This window comes from Pteropus medius, unplaced genomic scaffold (genome assembly GCF_902729225.1).
Source record: "Pteropus medius unplaced genomic scaffold, Ma_sr-lr_union100, whole genome shotgun sequence".
Lineage (NCBI taxonomy): Eukaryota > Metazoa > Chordata > Mammalia > Chiroptera > Pteropodidae > Pteropus > Pteropus medius.
The window spans coordinates 1,317,484-1,336,538 of NW_024351543.1; the positions used below are offsets into that span (position 1 = coordinate 1,317,484).

General features: G+C 35.2%; 1 long non-coding RNA gene and 1 pseudogene across 15 annotated transcripts in view; both read right to left on the reverse strand.

The window, feature by feature from the left end:
• Nucleotides 1-19,055, reverse strand: part of LOC120586611 (uncharacterized) — a 696,355-nt gene that overhangs the window by 330,931 nt on the left and 346,369 nt on the right. For 2 of the 15 annotated variants that reach the window (XR_005648749.1, XR_005648759.1), the window contains exon 4: nucleotides 6,610-6,694. The exons of 10 other annotated variants lie outside the window; for them this stretch is intronic. This is a non-coding gene — a long non-coding RNA (uncharacterized LOC120586611). Of the gene's footprint in view, nucleotides 1-6,609; nucleotides 6,695-8,562; nucleotides 10,352-19,055 lie in introns of those variants that run through there. 3 more of the 15 variants (XR_005648751.1, XR_005648750.1, XR_005648758.1) reach the window with 3 other exon arrangements.
• On the reverse strand, nucleotides 14,478-14,596 carry LOC120586844 (uncharacterized; annotated as a pseudogene).

Genomic DNA, 19,055 nt, shown 5'->3' on the forward strand with positions numbered 1-19,055 from the left:
CAGCTTTCTATAGTGTTAAAATAAAAATACTATCAATCTTGGTATTCGTGGGAAAGCAGGTGGAGAATTTTCCTCAGAGTCCACGTGGATAACTTCTATGAGAGTACTACAAATATGAGGAATTTTTTTTCAGAATTGCCTTTGTTTCCAAATGAAATTTTAAGACCATTCATGAAACAAATGAAACTTTATCAGAAATCAAACCTTTAAATTACCAAAAACAAAAGGCTAGAACACTCAACTCTGTCACAAATATTGTATAGCTCAGATGAAGGAAGACATAGTTGGAAATATTTCCATTAAAGCCCTGACAGCCTCCCTTCTTGAGAAGAAATCACCCTAATCTGCTGAAAATCTATTTTTAGTTATAAACCAGTATTCAATGTGTATTCATTTGAAATCTCCATTTAGGTAAACAAACAAACAAACAACCTCTGCCCAAAAAAACCCCACATTCATTCCCATTTCAACAGGAACTACATAAGCTTCTAAAATCACCTTATAAAGAAAAGCTTCTTTCTAATGAAGGGTGCTTGTTTTTTCCAGTAGAGGATGTTTGGAAAATAATAATATGCAAGAATATCATGTTATAGTAAATATAGCCACCACGTCAATGTGATAATTTAATGTATGATTTTAAAGTTGAGCTTTTCTTTTATGCTACTATTCTATAAAAAATTTCTTTCTTTTGCCGAGATTAAAATATCTTTTCACCAAATTTGATATAAATACATCAGATACGATAAATATATTTCTGGCTTAAAATGACAACAATGCAAATTGTATGATAAAGACCATGTCATTGTCCTATTTTTATTTTGATAAAATCTCTTTTTAAGTGATATCATTTCATGTTAGGCTTTTTTGTACTACTCAATATTATAATTAATAATTCATATTTTTGTCTTTCCCATCTCACTTTGACAACTTTTATTTTTAATCGGTGGGCATGTGCCAAATTGGTTTGTTATTTATTTATAATGCAAAATGACAAGGGAATTGAATATGTGGAATAAGAGAGATTTTTCTTTCACATGACAAAATTTTCTTAGTAATGGGGATGTTTCTTGCTTACCCTTATGGACTCAAAGATTTTAGAGAGGTTAGATCAAATGGCATTAGAACCTCATATGACAATATGTCATAAATATATTAAATGGAACTGTTCATTTATGTTTTTAAAATTCATTTTAGTTTTGTGAAGACAGCTGGCATGTGTATAAAAAGAGGACAAAAAAATACCAAAATATGTAAAAGATTTCCTATTCTGATAGATCCTATAGTGCCAATTAAGTAAAAATTCTGACCAAACAGATCAATTTGTATTCTTTTCTAAATGCTAAATCATGCAAATTTAGTAGGAACAAATAGAGAAACCTTCAAAGATATTGAACTTCCATTGAAATAAAGAAAAAGTTCTATCTATAGGGTTTTACAGAGCATTAAATAACCTCTTCAGTGCTTCCTATAACCAGAAACCACATAATCTGAAGACTAGAGCATTGGATGGCTATGACAGAAAATTCGGAGTGTGTTCTCAAAGACATCAGCAGCCAAATCACCAGGAAAGCTGGTTAGAACGAAGAATCACAGGCCCATCCAAGAATGTCTGTGGAATTAGAATCTGAGGAATATGGCCCTAGAACCTGTACTTTAAGTCACCTTGTGAGGGATAATTAAATTTGAGAACAGTCTTAGGAAAAAACCTGTGTATCTCACTAGAGCTTCCCATTGTCAGATAAGCCCTTTCTTTTTCCTTTTTTTAAATAATATTTTTACTTTTCAATTACAGTTGACATACAATATTATATTAGTTTCAGGTGTACAACATAGTGATTACACATTTACATAAGTTTTGAAGTGATCACATCGATAAATCTAGTACTCGTCTGTCACCATACATAGTTATTACAATAGTATTAACTATATTCCTTACGCTATACTTTACATCCCTGTGAGCATTTTGTAACTACCTATTTGTACTTCTTAATCCCTTCCCCTTTTTCACCCATATCCCCAAACCGCCTCCCATCTGGCAACCATCAAAATGTTCTTTGTATCTATGAGCTTGTTTCTGCTTTGTTTGTTTATTTCGTTCTTTAGATTCCATGTATAAGTAAAATCATATAGCATTTGTCTTTCTCTCTCTGGCTTGCTCCACTCAGCACAATACCTTCTAGGTCCATTCATGTTGTTGTAGATGGCATAATTTCATTATTTTTTATGGCTGCATCATAGGGCTACCAGAAGAAGAGAGAGAGCAAGGAACCAAAAACCTATTTGAAGAAATAATGACAGAAAACTTCTCTAACCTGGTGAAGGAAACAGACATACAAGCCCAGGAAGTACAGAGAGTCCCAAACAAGAGGAACCCAAAGGCCCACCTCAAGACACTTCATAATGAAAATGCCAAAGGTTAGACAAAGAGAGAATTTCAAAAGCAGCAAGAGCAAAGCAGCTACTTACAAGAGAGTTCCCAGAAGACTGGCAACTATTTTTTTAACAGAAACTTTGCAGGCCATAAGGGATTGGCACAAAATAGTCAAAGTGATGAAAAGAAAGGACCCAAAACCAAGATTACCCAGCAAAGCTATCATTTAGAATCAAGGAAAGATAAAAAGCTTCCCAGATAAGCACTTTCAATTCATCCTCTGTATTAAACAGTAGAGAATTCAGGAGACACAACATATTCGATTAAGTTATATGCTTCCTCAAAGATTCCAGTGTCTCCTATGTCTTTCATAAATTTAAAAACTATAGTCCACTGTCACCGTCCTACTTTAACCAGCCCCTCTCTCTGCTCTATATCTATTGCCAACCTGTGCAAATCTCTGACGCTTTGACATCATTCAATTAGTCTCTAACATTTGTAATAAAGAAATTTTTTCCACTAATTTGGTCCCAAGTCCCATTTAAAATTGACAAACTACATTTGCATATAATTTTGACCACTTCAAAATAATTTTAAGACTTTAATTATTTTGATCATTATTAAAATGTAGGAGGTTTCAGGTTGACATCGAGCCAGATGTGGGAATTAATGTACACAGAAGTTAAATTGTTTAACTATGGTTAACTCATTAAGTGGCGGAGTCTGAACTAGAGCACAGGCATTCTGACATTATACCATCTTGTCTTTAAACCTGCTCCTTGAGCAAACCTTTCCCTGCCTTTATGGACTATGCCCATGTTATGGGCTCTGTATTTCTAAGATATTTGATCTATACTTAGGTGTACATGGTGCTTATCTTTCAAAAATGGACTATGAAGAAACCTAATTTTATTGTGTTACATAGGATTATACAATCTGGAGTGGTCCAGTTTGAAATGGCAGTAATAATGATGGAAATGCAGTCTTGTGAGGTCTGAGCTAGATTTTTAAAGCTTACCATTTTGAATTTTCATAATTGACTTTAAGATTTGGTGTTAGGGTAGATGTGAGAAATATAATTGTTGCTACATTGAACGTGTATCAAAAAGTTACCAATAGGTATGACTACTACTTGGTTAGTTCTATTTCTCTATTCGAATGTAACACTGCAAAGTGGTGTCTAGAATCTCACTCATAATTGCCATAAAATGAAAGAAAAAAGAAACTATTAGCATGAGTATAATGTTAATGAATTGGTGACTTTTTAATAGAGCTCTACTGGACCAGATTACTTGAAAAATGTTCCCTGTGGGGAGGAAGAACACGCACACGCATGCACGCACCGCCCCCCCTCCCGCCCCCACATATACAACACAAGCATACATCAAAATGTTCATCGTGAAGTTTTTAGGGAACAATATCAATAGATCCGTTAAGCACTTTTACTTGGCATTATAGGATCTTTCATAAATGGGAGCTTATTTAGATTTCAGCATTTTTGATTCCCAGAGTTTAGGATAGGGGGTGGGTGAAGGAAGAAGATAGTAGGTGGAGGATGTATGTATGTGTGTGTGTGTGTGTGTGTGTGTGTGTAGACGCACGCATGTACACGTGTATGCATACTTGTGTGAATTCAAGCACTCTGAATTTAATGAAGAAAAATGCCATTATTGTGTTCATATATCTTTGTGTGAAAGATAACCAGAGTTTACATAGGCTCTATCCTAACATCCTTTGAGAATCCCTTTAAGCATCGAAATGAATTTTATGAACACCTGAGTGAATGTTTCTATTGAGTTTTCCAGAAGTGGGAACTGAGTACGGTTTAGAGAGCAATCTTTTTCACTACGATCAGTCGCAATATTTTCCTTCCATCGGAAGGCAAGCTATAGACATAAAAAGCATTAGAAACACACCTAGAAAAAAATATTGTAGAATCCAACTGGTGTCTGAGAGATGAGGACAAGTTACGATGCACTCCCTGGCTTCCTTCTGTCCCGAAATTTTCTGTTTCCCTATTCCCTATGGTTACCACCATGGAACATGTTAAAATCTCAGTAGGAACTCTGTTTCAACTTTTCCTTTCAAAACAGTGAAAAAGCTTAATGGAAAAAAAATGTCCTTCCTATCTCCATGCCAGGCACAGTGTAAGATCCACAAACTTAAAAGCCAGGCAAACAGTCTTTTATGTGCCCCAAAGCTCAGCAAGTGACCTAGTGCTACAAAAATCTCCAAATAGGCATGTGACCTGACTAATGTGTGCTGTGAGATGAGTCAAGGAAAATGGAACCATCTGTACTTTTATTGGATAGTCAAATAATTCCTCTTTGTCCATCCAAAAAACATAATTTATATAGTTTAAGGGAGATACAATGGGAGATTTTTCAAAAAGGATCTAATTTTTTAAATTGGTGATATAAAATGATCTAAAAAGTATAACCTAGTAAACAGGCCAACGGGCTTAGAACACCGTGACTGCCTTAAAAATCGTTAGCACTCATCTGTGTACTAAGGCTTCTTTAAGACTTTCGGTAGGGACTCAGAGGAAATCAACGGAATTAACAAACTACAATAATCTTCATGAAGCGGGGTGTAGGCACCCTTCCTCCTCTGTGATGAAAGCTACCAATTATTGAACTCTTAGAGTGGGTAATGGCAGAAAAATAGCAATCAACTGAGGATCCATGTTAGTTTTTGTATATGTTTACACAGCTTTGCCATTTGTTTCTTAAACCTATATGTCAACCATACATCATATCTCCATTACCTCAAATGGGAGTTTCAGTGGACTGGTTCTATTTTTCAAGTTTTTTTTTTTTTTTATCTTAATGGGAAGGAGGACAAAGTAGTAATAGTTGCTACAATATGGTAATAAAGGTTGAGTCTGTCAAAGATTACACCTAACATAATATGAATATTCAGGAAGTGAACAGGGCAAGATGGAACTGAGCAGCATACTGTGGATAAGGTGACAGCCAAGGGTCCACAGATAACCCTAAAATATTTTTTCCTCTATCTCATAAACTGCTCCGCTCACTTTACAGATAAGGAAACCAAATGTGCATTATAACAATAACAGCAGCTAACATGTAATAGATCCATACCACAAGTCAGGAACCATGTCAATGTTTAAAATGTATCATCTCATTTAATTCTCACAAATATCCTCCAAGGCAAATGTTACTATTGGATTTTACAAATGAAACAACTAAAGCTGACAGAGATTAAATAGCTTGTTCAAGGTTGCACAGTTGAGTGGAAGAGTCAAGATATGAACTCAGATTTGTCTGACTTAAAAATCCAGATTCTTAACTACTAGGCCAGTAGTTCCCAACTGTCACCAAGTGTGCTCATCTCTTCAGTGGCTTTTCCTCCGCTCCACCATGTACTCCTTGCCACATTTGTTTGTCATGACAGTAGATGTAATATACATGTGGAAATTTTTACAAAGCATTTGCGCAGCAGAATAGGTCACAAGTCCACCAAAGAGAACTTATTCATATGTATCTATGGGCTATGATGAATGAACACAAAGAAGCCTCGAATTTATTACTCTTATCTCTGAAAATGAAGTATAGGCAGGCTGGCCTTAAAAGCCCTTCATACCAAGGTATTCACTAAAGTTTGGAATTGCCTCCTCCTCTCCTTTCACAAATCCTATAAGAGTAGCTACTAGATCCAAGGGGAAAAGATCCAGTTACCACTCCTTTACAATACTATTTCACTCAGGATCTCAAGGCTACCAAAGTCACTCAGATCCAAATCCTAAAAGCACTAGAAGTAAAGAAAAAACGTGGGTAGTAGAAAGACAGTAAGATTTCTACTCAGAAGTTCTAGGTTTTTCTTTACATTCTGCCACTTTACTCTCGTGATTAAGGCCACTCTTAGCCTCATTTCCTTTTCTGTACTTAAGCCACATCTCTCCTACTGCAGTGGTTTAAAAAGTGTCCTTCCCACCAGCATTACCTGGAAATTCATCGGAAATGCAAATTATCCATCCCTGCCCTTGACTCAGAATCAGAAACTCTCAGGGTACGGCCCAGCAATCTGTATTTTAACAAGCCCTCCAAATGATTCTGATCATCTCCAGGTTATCCTGATGAATCTACTTCATCAGGGTTATCTAAGGATAAAAGGAGATTATGCATAAAATTGTAATTTTTTTATTACTATCTGCTTAAGACAGAAATCGAAAATTCTCTCACATAAGTATTTAGAGAAATAATATTATAGCCTACCTTAGTTAGATTAATAACCTCGTTTTTGAATTTCACTGTGAATGTGTAGACGAGGCCCAAGTCAACCAGAGGTTTTGCAATTAGCCTGGAGTCAAAGAGAAAGCAAGGAGTGAAGCTGAGAAAGAAACCCCAGAGTGAACTTGATTTTAATTCAATCAAACTGTTAAGGTACCAACCATGCACTTTCATCTATAATCACAATGGAACGTTTTATAAACACGTCTCTATCTTTAGTCTTAGAAAATACGATAGTAACTTTTGGATTTTAAAATGAATTAACTTCTATAATTATGGGCTACAAGCAGCTCAAGAAGAAATGAGAAATTACAAGTTTTCTACAGTGAGAAGATGCAATTGCCCAAACCTCTCTATATGTGAAGTGCAGACAGTATTCCCCTTGCTCACCTCACATTTCCGATTATTGCAATGGTGGAAAACATGATGAATAAAAGTATATAGATACATGGTGCTTTCACTCTATGTATATTTCTGTAATATTACATTATTTGGATACTATAAAACATAACCTGGATCTTAGGAGATGCTTTGGGATTCCCCCCTTCCTGTCAGCAGCACTCAATCTTTTTTACTGTAATTTATCTGATACAGCTGCTAAGATGCTTGATACTTTTACATGCAAGGGTGCAGAAAAACATAGAGAGAGGGAATGGACTGTTAACGAAATTCTCTGATTGTAAAAAGCACTTTGGAATGATCAGGTGGTAAATAATAATAAGAGGAAATAACATAAAGTGCATAGATGCTACAGCAATAGTCACTATATAAATGCAGAAGAGATCAGACATGAATAGAATTTGCATTTTATGCAGCTTCTGTGTGTGTATATAGAATATACAGTTGCTAATTTTTCAATAATACTGGTCAAATATTGGTTAAAATCGATTCTTGCTACGTTATAACTTTAAAAGGCATCTTATAGAAATACTCCATTTCTCCTAGTGAAATGGAGAATGCATGCAGAGTCCAGAGAAAGCCTCTTTGCACCCATGAAAAAAAAGAGTGCAGATAAAAGGAGAGAACGAAGAAGAGAAAATAGTAACACTATTAGAGCAGGTATGGAGTCATGTACAAAGGTGAGCTTTGAGAAACATTGGGAATGAATAACTGTTAATGTGTGACAGAGGAACTACAGTGAAGCTATGTGATCATACACCAGAAACACAGATACACGCATTTTCTCTTTGTTGGGCTGTTTGTTCTAGTGGTGGTTGTTTTTAAATGGAAACAGGGAGAGGGGAACGAGAAGTGTGTTTTTGTTTTTGTTTTTGTGTTTTTTGTTGTTGTTACCCTTGTTTAGTTTAGCTATAACATTAACAGCAACCTGATACCAGATTCTTCCAACAGTTCCATGACCTCGACGCTTATTACAAATTTACCTTCAATTTTCTTGTTACTTTCCCTTAGTAGTTGTTCATAACCCAATGCCCATTCTTCAAGTATACTAAATCTGAGTCCATGGTTACCATACTTTTGAAGAGATGGGAGGCTGTTCAGAGTTGGGGAGATTCTCTTAGTCATAGGAGAAGACTCTGATTACGATTCTAAGAAAGCAGAGACCTTAATAAAAAGATCACCATCCAAACAGTATTAGACAAAATACACAATTATCTCCCGTCCTTTGTCTTCTCCTTTCGTAGAACAAAAGATTGTTTTTAGGATCTTTTCTCTCCATGGTCATTAAAAAGCAGGATTGGACTTGCACATACAGCTGTATTTCAAAATATCTCGAATTTCCAATTTGGAAGAAGATGCAAACTTTCTCAGAGAAACTCAGAGAAAACAAATCTGCATATTCACAGAACTCTCACTTATTTCTAGAATAGGAAAGTGGAGAGATAACTGCCAACATAAGATAGAAGTAATAATATCAGTAATAATAATATAAATATCAATACTTTGGATTCTAGAGCATGTTTTATCACAAAAATTCACCTGTGTTAACGGAGAATCCAGGGCAAGGAGGTCATGAAGACTGTATTTCTATCTTCAGGATTCAGCCCAAATCAGACTCTCCGGAAAGCTGTAAATGCTCACAGAACAAACTTTACCAATGAGATTGGAATGAATGCTGGGATTGTGGCAAAAAAGCATCTCCCTGTCCCTTGTTCTAAAAGTTAACGATTAAACCATAGGTTGTTCATCCCGATTTGGTTTGCTCAATTCTAGAAACAAGGACGCACTGATCAGATTGCCCTGGGCAATTGAAAACCTAGTGAAGCCTTTGTGAAGACAGTGTTCCTCCCACCAACCTGACCGAAAGGGCTTCTATTATCATCAGAATATCAATTCTGAGTCACTGGTGAAGGAGGGAAAGTATCTTCTTTTAAAGAACAAGTTCTTTCTTTCGCTGGGTTTTCTGGTTTTGGTAAACTAAACATTTTAAGTGCTTAATTTCCTCCCCCCATCCTTCAATTCCCTTCTTCTACTCTAGTTTATTCTTTTAATTATTTACAGACTTGCTTGTCTGGACACTTTGTTCTAGTAGAAGCTGGCGAACTTTTTTCAACACCTTTTAGTGGAATGCAATAATAGATGCATGGAGAAAGAACTGGTCTTAAAGGTACTTTAGGTTTCATCTGTGACAGAGATCTTTTCCTTTTGTTGATTTTTTTCTGTGCACTGTCCGCTCTACAGCTTGAAGTGGCTACAACGGTGTTTGAAAAATTGGTTGTTAGCTACTGTTCAAACAATTTTTCAAAAACAGTTCTTGCAAGTCCCATTTTACTCTGTTTTAAGGAGGGTTTTGTTAGCATTGGTTTCGTTTTCTTTGTGGAGTCATGCTGGCAGAGAAACACAGTCTAGAACATTGCTTTTAAATGTGGTATAATTGGGATTATAATCATAATGAATCTGTATTCAAAATTTATTAGATTGAGCCATGTGCAGCTAAAGGAAAAAAGAGGTTGTAAGTCTTCAATACTTTTCACAAACGTGCACACCAGGGAATGCAAATGTTAAAATTCACCAAGCATTACATGATGTGCCATTGTTGGAAAAATATTTTCTCGAGTTCAAGATTCATGGTGTAGGGAGGGGATGGGGTATTTACATGTAAGATTTTCCTCCATATTTTTGCTAATAAGTATCCGTGAATATGCCTTAAAATCTATATAATTTATGTTTGTGAAAATGATACACTATAGGTTACAAACAACATGACGAGAAATCCATTTTGAATACAACTAAGAATGGAAAACTTTCATATTACAATCTTCTAGGATTGTTAATTTTCACTTATATTTCATGGATTCAATAATTTGCAGAGAATAAAAATTAAATAAATTTGAGATTAAGAGATAGGATAAAAATTGCTAATGGTATTCAGATTTGTAGAAAATGGTAATACTTGTTTAAAAAACAGGATTTGGGGCCAAGTTCTACAGTGATTATTGATACATACACAATAAAACTTTCTAGTTCTTCAACAAGTGAGAGTGAAACATCTACCCCATTTTAAATTTAGAGAAATAAATTATAATGAAGACACATATCAAAGTTGGCAATGGCCAGTCTTTGCAAGAAGGAAATTGAGCATTCATTGTGATCTGAGGAAAGGTGATGTGATCAGAGGAAGGGTGAGTATGAGGGATGTAGCCCCGGGTAAGCATTCCTGATGTATAATCCGAAACCCAGCATCATATAATAAAGTTTTTTTAATTTTATTTTTTGAGGAAATATTTGAAAAAATATAGTTGCAGGGCTTTTGTTGTAGTTTCTTTTTCTCTTTCTTCTTTCTTCTTCTTCTTCTTCTTTTTTTTTTTTTTTTTTTTTTTTTTTTTTTTTTTTTTTTTTTTTTTTTTTAGTTAAAATTTCACTCTAAATTCTAGGGAAATTTCAGAAGCTCCTCTTAAAGCTTCTGACCCAAATTAAGTATGTGGTTGTAGTAAAATAAAGTACTAAGCCAATCCACACTAACCCCCAAATCCTTGCTCAGAGGTAGGTCTTGGGGCTTCGAGTGCAAACTGGAAAATTTGATGGTCCAAATGCACAAGGACAAATTCGAAAACCAGGCCTGAGTACCACCCTGGAAAATAAAGATTCTTGATCTGAAGAGCACTCCCACCACTGCTTTACTGTATGTGAAAATCACGGCTAAATTATATATCTCTACTTTTGGCGAGCTTGAGGAAGAGACAGTGTGTTATTTTCCTTTTTGTATATATTTCTTAAACTGTAAAATGTAAAGCGCTATAAAAAAAGTAAAGTGGCATTAATGCCTCATACAAGAAATATATGGATGACTGAATTGAAAATATATCATATTTGCTTCATAAAAGTACTAAATACTACTACTACTACTACTACTACTAATAACAACAACTTTTCAGAAATTAGGTGAGGAATAGGTCTTCAGAATACATCTGCTGAAAATAATTTTAATTTTAGTGAAAATGACTAGCACAAGTCACAGGAGGCTTTTGATGGGAAGTCAGAAACCCCTGGTCTATGGTTTACCCATTTTAAGATCCAGTTTCTTCTGAACTAGTAATAGCCTGTCTCCTGAAACCAAAGGGAGCAGTAAAGAAAATCACCTGTACTCATGTGCTTCACCCTTTTGGAGATCTAGTAAATCCATAGCTTTGGGTTCATAGTCCTATAAAAAGAATAACACAGTGAAATCTTATCACTTTGTTTGCTTTGATGAAATTGGCTCTGCCCTCAATTAAATTATACTACAAACTTCCTTCCCATCACCAATACCGTAAATATAGAACCAGACACAAGCATGTGGTAATGGAGAAAGGATGAGTTTTAGCCTTAGAACCTTACACTTGTATCCTATTTCCACCCTTTAACAAGTCATTTAACCTCCATAGGTCAAAGTTTTCTCATCTATTAAGTGAAGATAATGGTACCTATCTCACATGATTGTTTTAAGAATTAAATGTAAAATGCTTGGTGCAGAGAGGTCATTCAATAAATGGCAGCCAAATCACTGCCTGCAGTAAAATCCAGATAAAACATATTTAGCCATGACTGTTGCTCTGTGAGTTAAGTCTGGTATCCACGCTTCAAAATCCATTAAGTCAAAATAATTTGGTAATTTTAGCAATACTCTTTAGAGATTTTTTAAAATGACATTTCCCAAAAGACATGCTAGCTTACGGTTATAGGGAATTCCTGTAGTTAAAAGGGAGCTTTATTCAGTTCATAATATAGTGTATCTAGTCTTGTTCCCCAAATCCAGGATCATATTCATCATAAAGAATAAGAGCGACATTTAAATAACCAGGTTTTTAAAAATTACAGTAAGAAGTGAATATAGATTATCAGGATGACAGGAAGTGCCCAAAGTCAAAGCAACGTGGAGAAGAAATGTGCCCTGTATGAACAGCCTGCAGATGAAAAAGAATGGAAAGACACTTTAAATAGGAGAGAGAAATGGAGGAATAAAGAACAACTAGAAAACTGTAGATTAAAAAGTGATCGAAACTGATTCTAAGGTGAGAGGCAAAAAAAAGGTTTAAGGATATGAATCTGTGGGAAGGAAAGCCGTGAGAGCAAAATTCCTAGGAACTGACGATTATTTAAGAAAAAAAAAATCCTTAAGTGGTATGATCCAAGGTGGTGCTAGCTTCAGAAAATACAAATATTGATGGGTTAAATCAGGACTGAGAAAAATATAAAGCCAAATATGGACAAATCTCAGGAAAAAAAATAGGCAGCTTGGGACTCAACTGTCATCACAATTCATTTGTGTTTCACATCCCACTGTTTGTGACATTAACAGAATTTCGAATTTAGCAATGAACTATTTTTGTATTTGTGAATCTCTGCAGCCATTTTCCATATGTAGCTACCACTGCAACTAGAAACAACAGCCTTTTGATCTTTAAAATACTTGCACTTAATATATTTAAATTTGGGGTCACTTAAGAGTTCCTTAAGTTAATTCACTTTTTCTACCATTTGAAGTGGAGTGTAATCCCTGCTCTTTATTTGCATTAAATTCAAATTATTTGTCTATTTTAGTAATGTATCTTTTGGTAGCTTTGCTTTAACTGTCATTTTTCAAAAGATAAAGTTAGTTTTAGATTTTTGAGTTCTATTTCTATTGAACTAGAATAACTAAAGCAATTTCATGAAGGAATTTAAATAGAAAAAATTTACAGGGTTCCTACTGTGTTAAATATTAAGCAAGGCAATTTCAAATATTAGTATTTACATCTCAGTATATATCAATCATAAATATTATATGCATACTATATATAATGAGCTTATGTTCATTGTATACGAGGCTTTTATGTCTTATTTTTGTTATTGCTGCCGTTAGCGAATATCATTTATTGAGTAACTATTATGTTTCAAGAACTCTTTTCGGCGCACATAATGCAACAAAGCCATTATTGCTCCATTTTCCGTCTGAGGACTCAGACACAAGAGATAGCATGTCCGTAATACAGTAATTTGCAAATATAGAGGTGATAACCAAATACATGGCTCTGCAACTAAAAAATCTACGTTCTCTTCATTGTATAATTCTGCCTTTCACACTGGTGCAAGCCTACAATTTTAAAAAGTTAACATAATGTGCTGTCAAGATTTTACAGAATTGCTTTTTTTCTAATACATTGTTATTCCATTGCATCATCGTTCTCTTAAAATTGTTTACTCTTCTACAGAACATCTACATTGATGTTTACATGCCTTTTCTTATAAAATGTAATTCAACTAAAACAATTATTTAAGTACCTACTACGTGGCACCAGTTAGGCTAGATATCTTTGTTCACTATCATGTTAAAATACAGATCTTCACAATGTAGTATCCTCTCCTTCCTAAAGATATATCTTTAGGTAAAATTGTATTTCTAATCTTTTCAGTCACTGATGGTATTAAGAACTGTAGCACTATGAGAAAAACATTAGGACTCTGGATTTAAAAGTTCCTTTTAATAAAACAAACCTAGTTAGTTACAAATCATTGACATAAAATCTGTAACATGAAAGGCATTTAAGGCAGATCTAAACATCATTTTTACCTGGAAACAGAAAATTAGCCTGGATAATAAGAAAAAAATCATGTATCTACTGAGCTCAATTATTTTATAATTTTCATCTATAAACCCAGATTCTTAATGTGTATCACAAAGATAATATCTCTGACCCACCCTCAGTAGAAAATATGTTTTGAGTTTGGCAGTAGCGATAATGGAGTTGCACTAGACAAACTATATTCAGCAAGTTTCCTTGGTAATGAAAATAACTGTAATAGTAATAAAATAGTAATCAGCATAATAATAATGATAGCATTTATCGAATACTTTACTATGTGCCGAGTACGACATTTAGCTCTTTACATGCATTATCTTATTAATTTCTCAAAATATCTCATGAGGTAGGTACTGTTAATAAAGATACTGAGATACACACAGGTCAAATAACTTGCCCAAGATCACTGAGATAGTGAAGCAGAACCAGTGAATCTGACTATAGTATCTACACTAGGTGGGGGTTAGAGCAGGCACTATGATGTGATGTTTGTTCTGCAGAATACTGCATTTGTGATGTTCTGTCTATATCAGTGAGGGTTAGTATCCAGCTGGTTTGTAAGCCCAAATCTGAAGACCACTAATAGGCGTTAAAGCTTGAGTTGCTGCTATTCATTCTGCCTGCTAATGAAAATCCTCCTTTCTGAGAAGACAGTGGCTGGCTGGATAACCCTAGAACATAATACATGCTCAAAAAAATATCTGATAAATGTTAATAGTGGTTTCTCTAAGTGCTGAGTTAACTGGTGATTTCCACTGCCCCTCCCCCCCTTTTTTTTAGGCAAGGTAACCCTTGGTTGACCTCACAGATTGCAAGGACCTTGTCAGCTTACAATCCCTTATTTTTCATTTTTAACACCTACAGCACCCAGTCTTCCCAGGTGGTCTCCCATCCAAGCACTAACCAGGACCGACCCTGCTTAGCTTCCGAGATCAGAAGGGATGGGGCTTGTTCAGGGTGGCATGGCTGTACACTGCCCCTCTTTTATTTTTAAAAAAAAATATAGTGTCCTATTGTTCAAAATATTTTCACGAGGGCATGCATTAGTTAGGCAATCAGCTAAAACATTAGAACTTTAAGAAATTCCTTTTGTTTTGTTTTTCCTATTAGGTGTCAGCCTCAGTTAAAACATAACTTCACTTGGAAACCTTTCGTGTTACTCTACACTCTCATCCATTGAAGGACAGTACAGTACTCCTTACTCTGTCCTCCATAGAACCTTATCAAAGCCACATGTTATTGCTAGTTGTCTTCTCTGCTTTAGTCCCTTGAATACTGACCCCATAACTTATCAACTTCTTAGATTCCTGGAAATCCTGAACACTAGCATTAAGTTAAACAACAACAACAAACGAACACCCAAAACAGAACGCACACATACTAGAACAAGTAAAGAGAAAAAAAAGAATGATCTTTTCACACTTTGTTTCTCCCCTTACATTATATACAGGTCCCCAAGAAAAAGAGCTTCCCACAACAAGGAATGCCCTGAATTGACTGGTATGTTCCCCAGAGAAGTTTATTAATACATCAAGAAATATATATTTATACACATACATACATACACACATTATAAGATAACATTAATATAATTGGAAGTAATAGGGAATGCAGTAGGCGATGTCTCCGAAATAAAGCTTATTATTTTTACATTTATATTTTATTACTTTATACTTTATCTTTAGTAATTTTATACCTTCTCTACCCTAATATATTATATATCCTAATATATTCATACCTAATACAGATCATAAAAGTAGAGACTATTTTATTCACCACTGTATTCCTAGTTCCTAGAAAACGGCATGCTTCTAAATGCTCAATAAATATGTGGTGAAGAGAAGGGAAGGAAAGAAAAAAAAGATATAAAAGTTTTTATAATATTTCCCATATTATTCTGGAAATAATAGAGGGGGTGGGTGTCTCCAGTTTTTCCAGGAAAACATGAATCACTCATGAAATTTTGAGCTCTCATCCTGCTTCTCATGGCAGCTACCAAATTCCTTCACACACAATATGTCCCTTCTAGCCTGTCGATAGCCAAGTTCTGGCACTGCTGAGACTTGGGGGCAGAGTATGAGGCAGAGTCCCACCTGCCAACTAGGGATGCTGCTGCCATATAGGCTCCAGTATTTCCTACAAGTCAGCTGAGCTCCCAGAGGGGCAGTGGAAAGAGACTTGCAAGTCTTCACAATGTCAGGTGCACCCACATATTTCTCTCCTCCTCTCAAAAAGGATCCTAGTAACACATCAATGATTGATGATGAGAGAAAGGAAATTAGAGGGTCCCCATGACACCTCCCATCCCAGTCTTGGCAGATGCTTTCTCTCCCTGAGGGATAGAAGGAGGACCCTACAAAGGGTTTCTTATGTTTTGCAGCTTCCAAATTGTAGCAGAGTCTTACCATATGAAATTGCTATCAACAAATGTCTACTTATACTGATATAATACAATGGAAATCTTGAGCTTTATTCAAGAGGAGATTATGTGGCAATTCATACTCATCCTAGTATGGAGACGATAATATCCTAGTAATAATAAATTATCCTAGATGATGAGTTTTTTCAGACAACAGACTGACTTTTTCTTTTTCATCTTTGTATCTCTAGTACCCAGCCCCAGCATATGACTTAGCATATAGTAGTTTTCAATAAAAGATAGCTAAAATGATAGCTAAAAAAATTAAAGAATGTTTTCTGCAATGCAGAGTGTTCTTCTAAGCCCAATCTTTCCAGTTTTATTAGCAGGCAATCATAACTTAAATTGAACATACATTAGCGTTTTGGTTAGTGTGAATATAAATCTGTACCAACTGTGGTATGGAAATTCTACCATTTCATATCCACATACTAGAAAATTTAAAGTCACAATCTTGAAATGGTGGTTTTCAAACTTTAGTGTGCATAACTAACCCCGGCAGCTTCCTAAACTGCAGATCCCCAGGCTCCATCCTCAGAATTTCTAATTCAGAATTCCTGGAATGGGATCCAGGAATCTTCCTTTTGACAAGCACCTTAGGTAATTCTGCTACAGGTGGTCCTCAGACTACCTACTATGGGTTGGGTTACAAAGGCAATGCAAAAGAAATCTTTATGCTTCACCTTTTCAATATGGAGAAAAGACTAGCATATTCAATGTAACTTAAACATGAAAATTACCTGTGAAAAAGACCATGCAGTTTGCTAAGACTTTTGAAAATGAAACAAGGGAAGATGCCAGGGCATTTCCAGCCAGAAAGGGCTTTTTAAAAAATTTCACAGTGCGTTTAAAGTAAAAGGAATGGCAGCAGTGCGGCAATGTTTCATGAACAACTTAGGGAAGCAATGTTGACTCGAGATTTGAGAAAAATGTGTTTTAATGGATATTATAAAAGTAGATGCCTTCTAAATCTTTGATTTACTATAAAAATGTATGTATATATTTATATTAAATAATTTTTAAAATTTCCTCTTGGACTTCCTATTTTCCGTAAGATCTCTGTCTTGCCAATCTCATTGCTCCCCTCCCCCCCGATACTTATCCCCTGGGATTGAAAGTTTACTTCTCCACGAATGTCCCAGGGAAGGTACTGTTTCTGCTCCGCCCTGACCTTTGGGTCTCTGCAGCCTACAATTATTTTCAATGGGTGTCGTCTCAGCATTGAGTTCCTAAAAACTCAGAGTCTGTCACTTTTTCAAGAGCTTTAGTTAATGAATGATGGAAAATATTTTATTATTCTTATGAATGTTGTAACTTGCATAACTTGTCATGGTTTTCTCTTCAACTTGGCTGCAAGAAAGTTTAAAGGCACATGCGTAGCACTTTACTGAATGTGGTTTGTGTCCTGACCTACCTCCAGACTTCATTTTTGTATCCTTGCCCTTGTTTATTGTTTTGTTTTATTTTGTTCATCTTTCTTATCTACTTCTAATCCATATATTTTACTGTATTATCTATTTCTTTTTCAACCATTTTAATTACCTCACTAGAACAAGGTGGCAGAAATGAAGGAAGAAAACAAACAAAAAGTGAGAGAGAGAGAGAGAGAGTGTGTGTGTGTGTGTGTGTGTGTGTGTGTGTGTATTAGGAATATATATAAAATGCAGCAAAAATATAAAATAAAAACTAACCTCCTCAAAAAATAGAGATATTTGTAGGCTTTGGGCTATTAGATTCACTTGATTATTGCAATTAAAGGAGGCATAAAATTCAAACACCACTATGAGAAGATCCACATGAAATGAGACATAGGTATTTTCATCACAGAACATTATTCTGACATCTTTCAGTTCTGAAAGCCAACTGTTGCTGTGTTAAAAGCTGTGTTAGTCTTTAGACTGCCCAAAAAAGTCCTAGGCTTAATCAGCCTACAAAGTGTACAATTTTGAAAACATTTTTCCTTTAAAAAAATTATGTATGCATCTGTATCATTTACATCTATGTATTTCAAATATATATATATACATGTATATGTACATATACACTTTTTTACCCAGAATCTTCAAACTAAACACCTCGGTCCTTTGCTTTCATTTTTATTTTCCTTTTAATAAATAATTTTCATTAAGCAACAAATAGCGATAAGTAATTTCAACACCCAAAGCTTATATTCAGGCTGGGTTTAGTCTGGGTTCAGCATTTTCTGCATTTCCTCTGATAGTGCTCCAGCTAGTCTCAGTCTAACTCTAGTAAAACTCAGGTAGGTTAGAAGAACTCTAACTGGGCACTCAACATCTTCACAATGATACTCATCTTGATTGTCTTTATATGACTGCTGTGAGCTGAAATATTATTATGTTTGGGACCTAAATACGATTCTTGTTCTAGTTTTAATTTCTGGATCTCATATCCTTTCAGATACTAAAGAAATATAGTACCACCCTAGAATAATGCAAAGTAATGCTATTTTTTTTGTCCCCCCGCCTCCCGCCCTCAGCATGGGCAACCAATAACCTATTCATTCTTCCATTATATCTCAGCTGAATTATGGAAGTGCTTTTAGTCTGACCTCCTTGCGTCTCTTGCAACTCATTTGTAGACAGTCCAGAAGTTAGCAGCTGGACTTCATTTTTGTTCCAGCAGTCACCGTTTTATAAGGTTTCTCCAATTCACTGCTAGTTTCACTATTGACAAGTCATTCTCAAACTCCAAAAGGTATTTAAATTTGGTGTGTTAAATCGGATTGCAAATATTACCACTAACTTGCCATAAGTTCACGCCACTCAACTACATGTTACCATTCATTCCCTATATATTAAAAGGATGCAATGCTACTATTCTACCACCGAAGACCAATGAAATACTTAGCGAAAGTAACTGGTTACAAAACACTTTTAAAAATCAAAGTGCTGTATTATTTTTAAATCTTGCATAGAACTCTGGTTCAATTTTCGAGCCTTTCCAAGTCCTCATAATTCTGTGGTATTCATAATAAAGCAGGCAGATGGTTTAGT